We start from the raw sequence: 10254 nt of genomic DNA, 5'->3' as shown, positions 1-10254 counted from the left end.
CCCAAAAATAATATAAAAAGTGTATAATAAAGCCCATAAACATCCAAAACAGATAATATAATAGCATGGAACAATCAAAAATTACAGATACGTTGGAGACGTATCAGCCATGAGGCAGGGGGCGCGCCCTCCCCCCTCATGGGCCCCTTGTGGCTCCACCGACCTACTTCTTCCTCCTATATATACCTACGTATCCTAAAAACATCCAGGAGCACCACTAAACCCTATTTCCACCGCACCAACCTTCTATACCCAAGAGATCCCATCTTGGGGCCTTTTCCGGAGCTCCGACGGAGGGGGCATTGATCACGGAGGGCCTCTACATCAACTCCATGGCCCCTCCGATGATGTGTGAGTTGTTCACCTCAGACCTTCGGGTCCATAGCTAGTAGCTAGATGGCTTCTTCTCTCTCTTTGGATCTCAATACAAAGTTCTCCTTGATTCTCTTGGAGATCTATTCGATGTAATCTTATTTTGCGGTGTGCTTGTCGAGATCCGATGAATTGTGGGTTTATGATCAAGTCTATCTATGAACAATATTTGAATCTTCTCTGAATTCTTTTATGTATGATTGGTTATCTTTGCAAGTCTCTTCGAATTATCAGTTTGGTTTGGCCTACTAGATTGATCTTTCTTGCAATGGGAGAAGTACTTAGCTTTGGGTTCAATCTTGTGGTGCTCGATCCCAGTGACAGAAAGGGAAACGACACGTATTGTATTGTTGCCATCGAGGATAAAAAGATGGGGTTTATATCATATTGCATGATTTTATCCCTCTACATCATGTCATCTTGCTTAAAGTGTTACTCTGTTCTTATGAACTTAATACTCTAGATGCATGCTGGATAGCGGTCGATGTGTGGAGTAATAGTAGTAGATGCAGGCAGGAGTCGGTCTACTTGTCACGGACGTGATGCCTATATACATGATCATACCTAGATATTCTCATAATTATTCGCTTTTATATCAATTGCTCGTCAGTAATTTGTTCACCCACCGGGATACTTACGCTATCTTGAGAGAAGCCACTTGTGAAACCTATGGCCCCCGGGTCTATTTTCCATCATTCAAGTTTCCAAATTATTTTATTTTGCAATCTGTACTTTCAATCTATATCATCAAAATACCAAAATATTTATCTTATTATTATCATCTCTATCAGATCTCACTCTTGCAAGTGGTCGTGAAGGGATTAACCCCTTTATAGCGTTGGTTGCGAGGTTCTTATTTGTTTGTGTAGGTACGAGGTGACTCGCGTGTGGTCTCCTACTGGATTGATACCTTGGTTCTAAAAAAACTGAGGGGAATACTTACGCTGCTTTGCTGCATCACCTTTCCTTTTCAAGGGAAACCCAACGCAGTGTTCAAGAGGTAGCAGCATTAAAAAAATAAACAAATATAAGAGGGCATTAAAAATAAACAAATATAGGAGGGCATTATAAATTAAATTTTTTTCAAAAAAATACAAAGAAAATATAAGAGGGCATTATAAATTTCAAAGAAAATAGTAGAGGGCATTATAAATTTCAAAGAAAATATAAGAGGGCATTATAAACAAATATAAGAGGGCATTGGACATTTCAAAGAAAAATTTAAAAAATATATTTTACAATGCCCCTTGAGGTATAGACCGATGTTTTGACCAGTCAGTCTAGAGGGAATTATAAATTAATAAAAAATCAAAAAAAATAAAACCTTGGAAACCTAGCTTTTTTTGCAAGTGATCATGTGTGCAAAAATTGAGGTGATTTGGAGGTGGTTGAAAAAATGACCGCATTCCAGAGGGACCATTTGGTCTACTTAAGCCAGTTTTTGAACAAGTGTGATTTGTTCCACCACCTCCAAATCACCCAAATTTTCTTGACATGGTGACCCACATGTGCCTTTGATGGCTATGAAAGAAAATTTGAAAATAATATATTTTACAATGCCGCCTTGAGGTATAGACCGATGTTTTGACCAGACAGTCTAGAGGGAATTATAAATTAATAAAAAAATCAAACAAATATAAAACCTTGTAAACCTAGCTTTGTTTGTGCAAGTGATCATGTGTGCAAAAATTGAGGTGATTTGGAGGTGGTCGAAAAAATGACCGCATTCCGGAGGGACCATTTGGTCACTTAAGCCAGTTTTTGAACAAGTGTGATCTTTTCCACCACCTCCAAATCACCCAAATTTTGTTGTACATGGTGACCTACATGTGCCTTTGATGGCTATGAAAGAAAATTTGAAAATAATATATTTTAAAATGCCCCCTTGAGGTATAGACCGATATTTTGACCAGACAGTGTAGAGGGCATTATAAATTAATAAAAAAATCAAAAAATATAAAACCTTGGAAACCTAGCTTTTTTGTGCAAGTGATCATGTGTGCAAAATTGAGGTGATTTGGAGGTGGTCGAAAAAATGACTGCATTCCGGAGGGACCATTTGGTCTAACTTAAGCCAGATTTTGAACAAGTGTGATTTTTTCCACCACCTCCAAATCACCCGAGTTTTCTTGTACATGGTTACATACATGTTCCTTTGATGGCTATGAAAGAAAAATTGAAAATAATATATTTTACAATGCCCCCTTGAGGTATAGACCGATGTTTTGACCAGACAGTCTAGAGGGCCTTATAAATTAATAAAAAATTCAAAAAAAACCTTGTAAACCTAGCTTTGTTTGTCAAAGATATCATGTGTGCAAAAGTTGAGGTGATTTGAAGGTGGTCGAAAAAACCCTAGAACACTGCCCCGACGTGACGCAACATGCGTTTTGTGTCTGAATTCGTGCACACCTTGCCTGGGGGGCCACATTGGCCATGCCCACATGCTCCCAAAAGATTGGGTCATCTCATGCATGCCCCGACATGCACCATGTACAAGCCGGACCATTCGGGTCTCCCGGAGGGCAAGTTTGAAAGAGGTTTTCCTTGTCGGTCCCACCAAATGATCCCAAACACCCTACCATGACCATGGCATGCATATGAGAGGAGAATTCATACACCACGGCCTCATTTTTTTAAATCCCATTGATAACCATGTGTATTACATGTAAGTGAGCATGTGTAAAATTTATTAGGTGATTTGAAGGTCAAAACATTAACTTGTCATATATGCAAAAAAATGTGTATTGCATGCTCCCAAAAGTTGGGGTCATCTCATGCATTCCCCCACATGCACCATGTACAAGCCGGACCATTTGGGTGTGCCGGAGGGCAAGTATGAAAGAGGTTTTCCTTGCTAGTCCCACCAAATGATCCCAAACACCCTACCATGACCATGACATGCACGTGGGAGGAGAATTCATACACCACGGCCTCATTTTTTTTAAATCCCATTGATAGCCATGTGTATTACATGTAAGTGAGCATGTGTAAAATTTATTAGGTGATTTGAAGGTCAAAACATTAACTTGTCATATATGCAAAAAAATGTGTATTGCATGCAAGTGAGCATGTGTATAATTTAGTACGTGATTTGAATATCAAAACACATGGCGATATGCCCAAAAAAATGCACACCTACCAGAGCAGCAGAATTCATACACCACGGCCTGCATACGACTAGGAACCCAGCCGTTCATGGGCCAGGATGCAAGTCCGTGGTGCAGAATTCTCTGTTGCTAGTAGGCCCCACATGGCAGATGGGATGAGAGATAGGCAATGTACTGTCTGCATATGATAGGAGCTCGAGAGGGTAGTCACAACCGGGTATATAAACCGGTGCGGCGCTCTCTCGCTTGGCCAAGTGGGACTAAACTCCCACCACCCCACAGCTGTGCCGTGTGATGTGGCCTGCCGGCTCTGCCTAGGGCCCAATTCGGGCGGGCTGGCCCAGGGCAGCCTTACCCGCGCGCTCAAATAATTAGCTTTTATAAATTATTAAATTTGTATTAGTTTTATATTCTCTTTTTTCACTTCTTAACTCCAAAATTTCTTTTCTTTTTTATATTTCTAATATTTAAAATCAAATCTCTTTTTTCTATATTATTTCTAACAGTGTTTACTAAAATTTAAAAAATATGCCAAATTCTGTTGTGTTTTATTGCATTTGTTCGTTCTCTTTTTTATATCGATAATATTTACGAAATATAAACTAAAATGGTGTATTTTATTTCAATTCTTCATTCTAATATTTCTTATCTTTATTATATTTGAAATATTTTTAGTTTGTAAGATAAAATGTTCTGTTTTATTTCACTTCTTCATTCTAATATTTGTTCTCTTTATATTTGAAATATTTTCAAAATGTAAGATAATATGTTATCTTTTATTTCACTTCTTCATTCTAATCGATCTTATCTTTTTTATATTTGAATTATTTTTTAAATGTAAGATAATATGTTGTGTTTTATTGCACTTATTCATTCAAATTTTTCTTCTATTTTCTATATTCTCCTCTTTTCTTTGTTCTGACAGTTATAAATTTAAATAATGTATGATATAATATTGTATTTTATGTCACTTTTCATGGTTGTCCTTCCTAATTATAAATTTTATTTTTTGTTTGATACTTGAAATATTATTAAATCAAATCTAGTTGGGACAATCGCATGCATGCCTCCACTTGCACCATGTACCAGAAGCAGGTTTTTCTTCTCAGTCTCACCAATTGATACCAAACTTTATACACACCCTACGATGACGATGACAAGCATGCATGGCAAGTATCGTTCATTTACCAATTGCAGTTATTTTTTTATAGCCTCATATCAGCACACACTTGGCTGCATGTTGCGGTATACATGGTGCTAGTTTAATATTTACATTAGTGTTATTTTTGCATTAGTGCTAGCTACTGTTAGAAAGTTTTATATATTTGCATGTCTATTGTTATTTTTGCATTAGTGTTCGCTCATGTCACGAAGTTTTATATTTTGTTTCAACAGGATGGACGAGCTGAATGGAGAAATTGTATGTGCTGTCGAAAAATGGTGCAAGCGTGCTAATCTTCTAACGAGCGGTCAACGTGCAAGAGTCGCCGATACAACATTGCGCAGCATGCTTCAGATACCATCTATTAAAATGCATACCCTACTGATTAGGTATATGGTTTGAGAATTTTGTGGCCAACACGACCAGATTCATTATACAAGAGTAGGTTGGGGAGGTGACTCTCGGTGCGGTCGACGTCGAGTGCATCTTTAACTTGGAGAACCAAGGACTGTCCGCTTCGGACAATCTAATTGAAGAAGGCGAGGATATTAAGGAGCGGGTGCCGCCACCGTTTCTCAGTAAGACAACAGGAAACATAGTGATAGATGATCTCATAGGGGACATAATTAAAAATAAATCCACCGATGACGATTTCCTTCGGAAATTAGTCCTTGTCTTGTTAGGAACAATTATTGCTCCCATGTCGAGCAAGATTGTGCCTAAACAATACTACGCTTTGGTCGATGATGTGAAACATATTTCAAAGATTAACTGGAATGCGCTCACCCTCCGTGTTCTCCTCGATTGCCTTCGCATAGTCAAGAAAGGCAAACACCTCCGCCAATGGCCGAAAGGCAATTTGGCTCTCTTGCAGATACACATATGAGACCTGTTACATAATATCAATTATTATATCATTGCAATTTTATGTGATGTATTGTACTAAATCTATATCTTCTTTTTTGCAGTACTTGTATTGGGAGAAGGTGCAACCTCTGGAAGATGATTGCGCTTTCAATCCCAACTTGTCCATACAACCTCTGATGAGGAATTGGACCGAAGGTGCAGCCACTAGGAGAGATCGGTTTGACTATGACAATGGGCGTGGCCGTGGTAACGTCAAGGTAAGTCATTGTGTTCTGTCTTTCTTAAATGTTTTGTAAGTAAATAATATTTATTTTTAATTCATCACATGTACTTCAATATTGCATGCAGATTGAAAATAATATAACCCAAGAATATAGGGCGCAGGAGCCCAACATCCCAAATAATGCGCCTGCACATAAGCCAAAAACCAAGCCCGCCAATTGAACCGCAAAGAAGGCGAAGACAGCCCCAAACACGAACGAGGTGACGGAGCTTCTAATGAAGCGGTTTATGGACTTCATACACACCCGGATGAGGCAAATCCCTGATCTAGTTGCTGAGGTGTCACACCCTAACTTTATTGTTTATAGTATGTCTACTGTTTTAAAAACCATGCAGGCATTACTAACTTTATATTTCTATTGCAGAGATTGCTGGAGAAGTTGAACAAAGCATGTGTCATGTACAAGCTGGCTGCTACCGTGCCATCCGTGGAGAATGATGCGGACGAAGTGGGTTCGTTCGAGAATGGTCCATATGAAAAGAAGGAATTCGTGTACAAGGAAGACAGAGACAGTGATGGAGAGCCGGTCATTGACATGACGCAGCATGATGAAGTGGTTCCCAACCATAAAACCGTACCTGAGGTACTATGTATTTATATTTCTGTCTATAATTTTCTCGTTTAATTTTTTATGTGCTGAAATGTTCACACGATTTAGTTTGCCAAACAAAAAACCCCACTGAAGATGAATGGACACAAGGAAGCTTCACCTGTTAAGCGTAATGATGAATGTGGGGGTACACCGGAAAACCCTTGGGTGGTTGGTACTTCTACTCTAGCACCTTCATCGGACATAGACATTTGTCCATCTTCTGTCAGCAAGTTCATGGCTAAGGCGAATGGAAAAAAGGGTGCAACAATCGATAAGGATGAGGAAGTTATGTTCGATAAGCGGAAGCGGACCGTTCCCAAGAAATTTGAATCCCCCTACGCACTTGACAAGCCCAGCAGGCGTACCAACCGTGGTCAAAGACCCTCCGGTACTACTACTGCTAGTAGAGGTATCGTAACTAACTTTCTTATTTTTTTATTTACTACCAATGCATATGATCATCATTGTTGACGTTCATATTATTTCGTGCAGCTCTGTTTTCTGACAATAATGTGCCAGAGGTTGTGGCAGATGAGTTGACACCGGAAATAATTGATGCAGCTGTTTCATTTGTCGAGTTAGCTGCTAGCACCGAGAAGAATAAGGGAAAAATTTACTACGGTGAAAGGCGTGGCATATCTCTGACTTCCGAAAGGATTCGACCGGTACTAGCTCATAGATGGCTGTCGGATGATGTAAGTACTACTTGCATGTCCTATTTTAAAAATGCTCAATAAACTATGTCTCAACTTTCAACATGTAATGCCCTGATATTCTATGAAGGTTATTGATGCTTATATGGGACATTTGGAGCTGCGCGTTGGTCATGATCGTTACCTCTGTCTAGCGTGGAGGTCCAAATTCCTTGTAGATCGTGCTATCGCATGAGACGATCCATTGTCGTCGAGCTGCAACATGGATAGTGCTCTGTCCAAAGCTGGAGCAGTTAATAGAGTCACGAAAGAGTATATTATGCGTGATAAGGTACGTAATGTTTGTAAGTCATCACTACAGGATATTTCATCAAGTATTTCTTTTGATCCATAATGGTTTTTTGCACTGTAGATGTATATCGCATTGAATATCGACAATACCCACTGGATGACCGTGGTAATGCACATGATCAAGCAAGAATTCCAAGTTCTCGATTCGCTCTATCCTCTGGACCTGACAAAGAGGACTGTTAAAGCACTGGTAATGTAACCAACATCTGTACCATTGGTCTTACATATTATTTATGATTGTTCTTTAACACTATCCTCTTTATAGCAAATGGCTATAGCACACGATATGCGTCAGGCAAATATTAGTACACCAGGGAAATATCCGGACGTAAGTAAGTGGCCTATCAATGAGTATGACATGCCCAAGCAAGAGGATAGGTGAGTTAATAGTACATCATGCATATTCAAACAACAACACACATATCGTATTGCCCATCGCTAATGTTTGCATATATACCAGGAACTCTTGTGGCCTTTTTGTCATACAATGCCTAGAACATTGGAACGGGGACCGAATGACCCACGATTTTACACAGGTATGCTGTTATTTATGTTTGTAGACTAGGTAGTATGGTCGTGTTGCAACTTCGGTTTATGTAACCTTTATGTCGATTTTTGCAGGCCAGCCTTGATGTTAGGAGAGGAAGTTTCGTCGCCGAGTTGATTATGTCACCTTCGAACTCGATGGAGTGTGTGAAGAACAAAATTCGCGAAATCGCAAAGAAAAGGCGTGCCTGAAGAATTTATGCGGCATGCAAGATTCAAGTTTTAGTGGTTTGGATTTAGTCCGAATGAAGGTTTCAACGGCATGATTATCTTAGGGTTTCTATCATTTTTATGTAATAAACAGGGCATCTCGAATATTGTAACACATACCTGTGTATGTGTCTGTCAGACAATTCGCTCGTACAAGACAATTCAGTCATACCAATAAATTGTTTGCTTCACTTATCAATTGTTCTTGCTTAATATTTTTCTCGTTCTCCAAATTTTTATAATGTTATTTTTCACATTAATAGTATTTGAATTCTATTTTTCTCTTCAAGTGATCTCCTAAGTTTCATATTAAAATCTTCACATTCTATACTTTTTTAAAAAACTCTATCAAGCTTAGCCTTGTGCCAGAGCTATCTGCATGTCATCATCAGGCACAATCTGCTGGTAATTCCCCCTCGTCACATGTCATCATCAGGCCATCATGATCTATATTTGGTAAGTGATGCACATTTGGCATGTTCTATATTTGGCACACAATGCACATTTGGCATGTTATATATTTGGTAAGTGATGCACATGGGCACTACTGATTTATGTAGAAGCTCAGTTCATTATATTGTTGCAACATAGGAGCAACATCTAGCAGCACCTACACCTTTGATGCAGCACTGAAGCAAAGCAACAGTACATAATCAATATTCTGAAATTTGACTGAACTTGACACATAGGGTGAGCACTAGATATTCAGTTCTTCAGTCACATAGAACCCGACCAAACCGTACCGATTGCATAACTTATATGCTTACATATACCAACATACCTAACCAACATCAAACCCAAAATATTGTTAACTTATATGTTGAAACATATAACAGCATACCTAACTAAAGATAACCAGCAACTTCCTCCTCCTTCAGCAACTGTGCCCATCTTCACTTCTTCAGAAATTTGAGGCGGCGTGAGCGGTGCACCACACACGTAGAAGTCTTCTTCTTGACCACCGTCCTCTTCGACAGCTGCACCACCTGATCCTGAGCCACCTCCTCTTCTTCCACCTTCACTATGTCAGGGAGGAAGGGAAGGAGCTCGACATCGATGGGCATTGTCTTGCCACCCTCGACAGCGACCGACGCTACCATCTGCACGGCGTCCTCCTCGCCGTCTTCATCCTCATCAGGGATGACCGGTACCTTGTCCACGTCGTCCTCCATGACGTCAGAGCCCAACGGATGGACTGGCGCCGACACGTGGCGGACCTGGTACTCCAGGCTGACGGGCGCTGGGAGAGCGAGCTCGACGTCAATGCGCTCCGCCCTCAACGCGACGCGTGCTGGATCTGGCCGCTGCGACATGGTGGTGGAGCGGTACATCCACCACCTTGCGCGCTAAATAGGGGAGTCACTCAGTGTGGCCTCTCGCATTGCCCAGACGAGGAGGATAGCCGACAGGATGCCGCGGCCATCGGGGAAGGCGCGCTTCTTCTCGCCGTCGGTGAGGACTTTGACGAGGCCATGCGCGTGGTTGACCAACAGCTCCGTGCTAGGGAACTAGCCGCACACCTCCATCAACTGCACATGCCGCGCCTCGTCATCGTCGGCGAGCTCGATCGTCGCTTGCTGCCAGCCGAGGCTTCTCTCCATAGAGGCGGCTGCAGCGGTCGTCGGTGAGTGTTTCTTGATCTATTATAGGTGGGGATAAGAGGGGAGTTCGAACCGGCGCCCGTGAGAGGTGGGTGAGTGTGTGGCGGGGACAAGAGTGGTACAGTTACTTATTTAATGGCAGTTAGGACGTGGGGAGGGGAAATGTACAATATTCTTTCTACCTCCCGCCCTGGTCATAACACAGTAAATAATTGAAGCAAGTGTTCTACTGGAAGCGGATTAGGAGCACTCGGGTGCTCCACCCCCCCTACATCCAAAAATAATTTAATAATTCCAAAAAGTCAAAAAAATCCTGGATATATTTTTGAACCAAATATGACTAGGTATTGTACTCATATAAAAAGTTCGGCCAAGGAATAATTCTCGTTGACTTCAGGGCAAAAAACAAATTTATGATGACATAGCATGAATAGTACTTGTATCTAGCATTTTTGGGGAAATCTTTGACCCCGAATACAATAGAAGTCATTTCCTATTCAATCTTTT

This window comes from Triticum urartu, chromosome 2A (genome assembly GCF_056163025.1).
Source record: "Triticum urartu cultivar PI428250 chromosome 2A, HENAU_Tu73, whole genome shotgun sequence".
NCBI classification, from domain to species: Eukaryota; Viridiplantae; Streptophyta; class Magnoliopsida; order Poales; family Poaceae; genus Triticum; species Triticum urartu.
The sequence above is the reverse complement of the archived record's forward strand: the minus strand, read 5'-3'. Positions refer to the sequence as shown.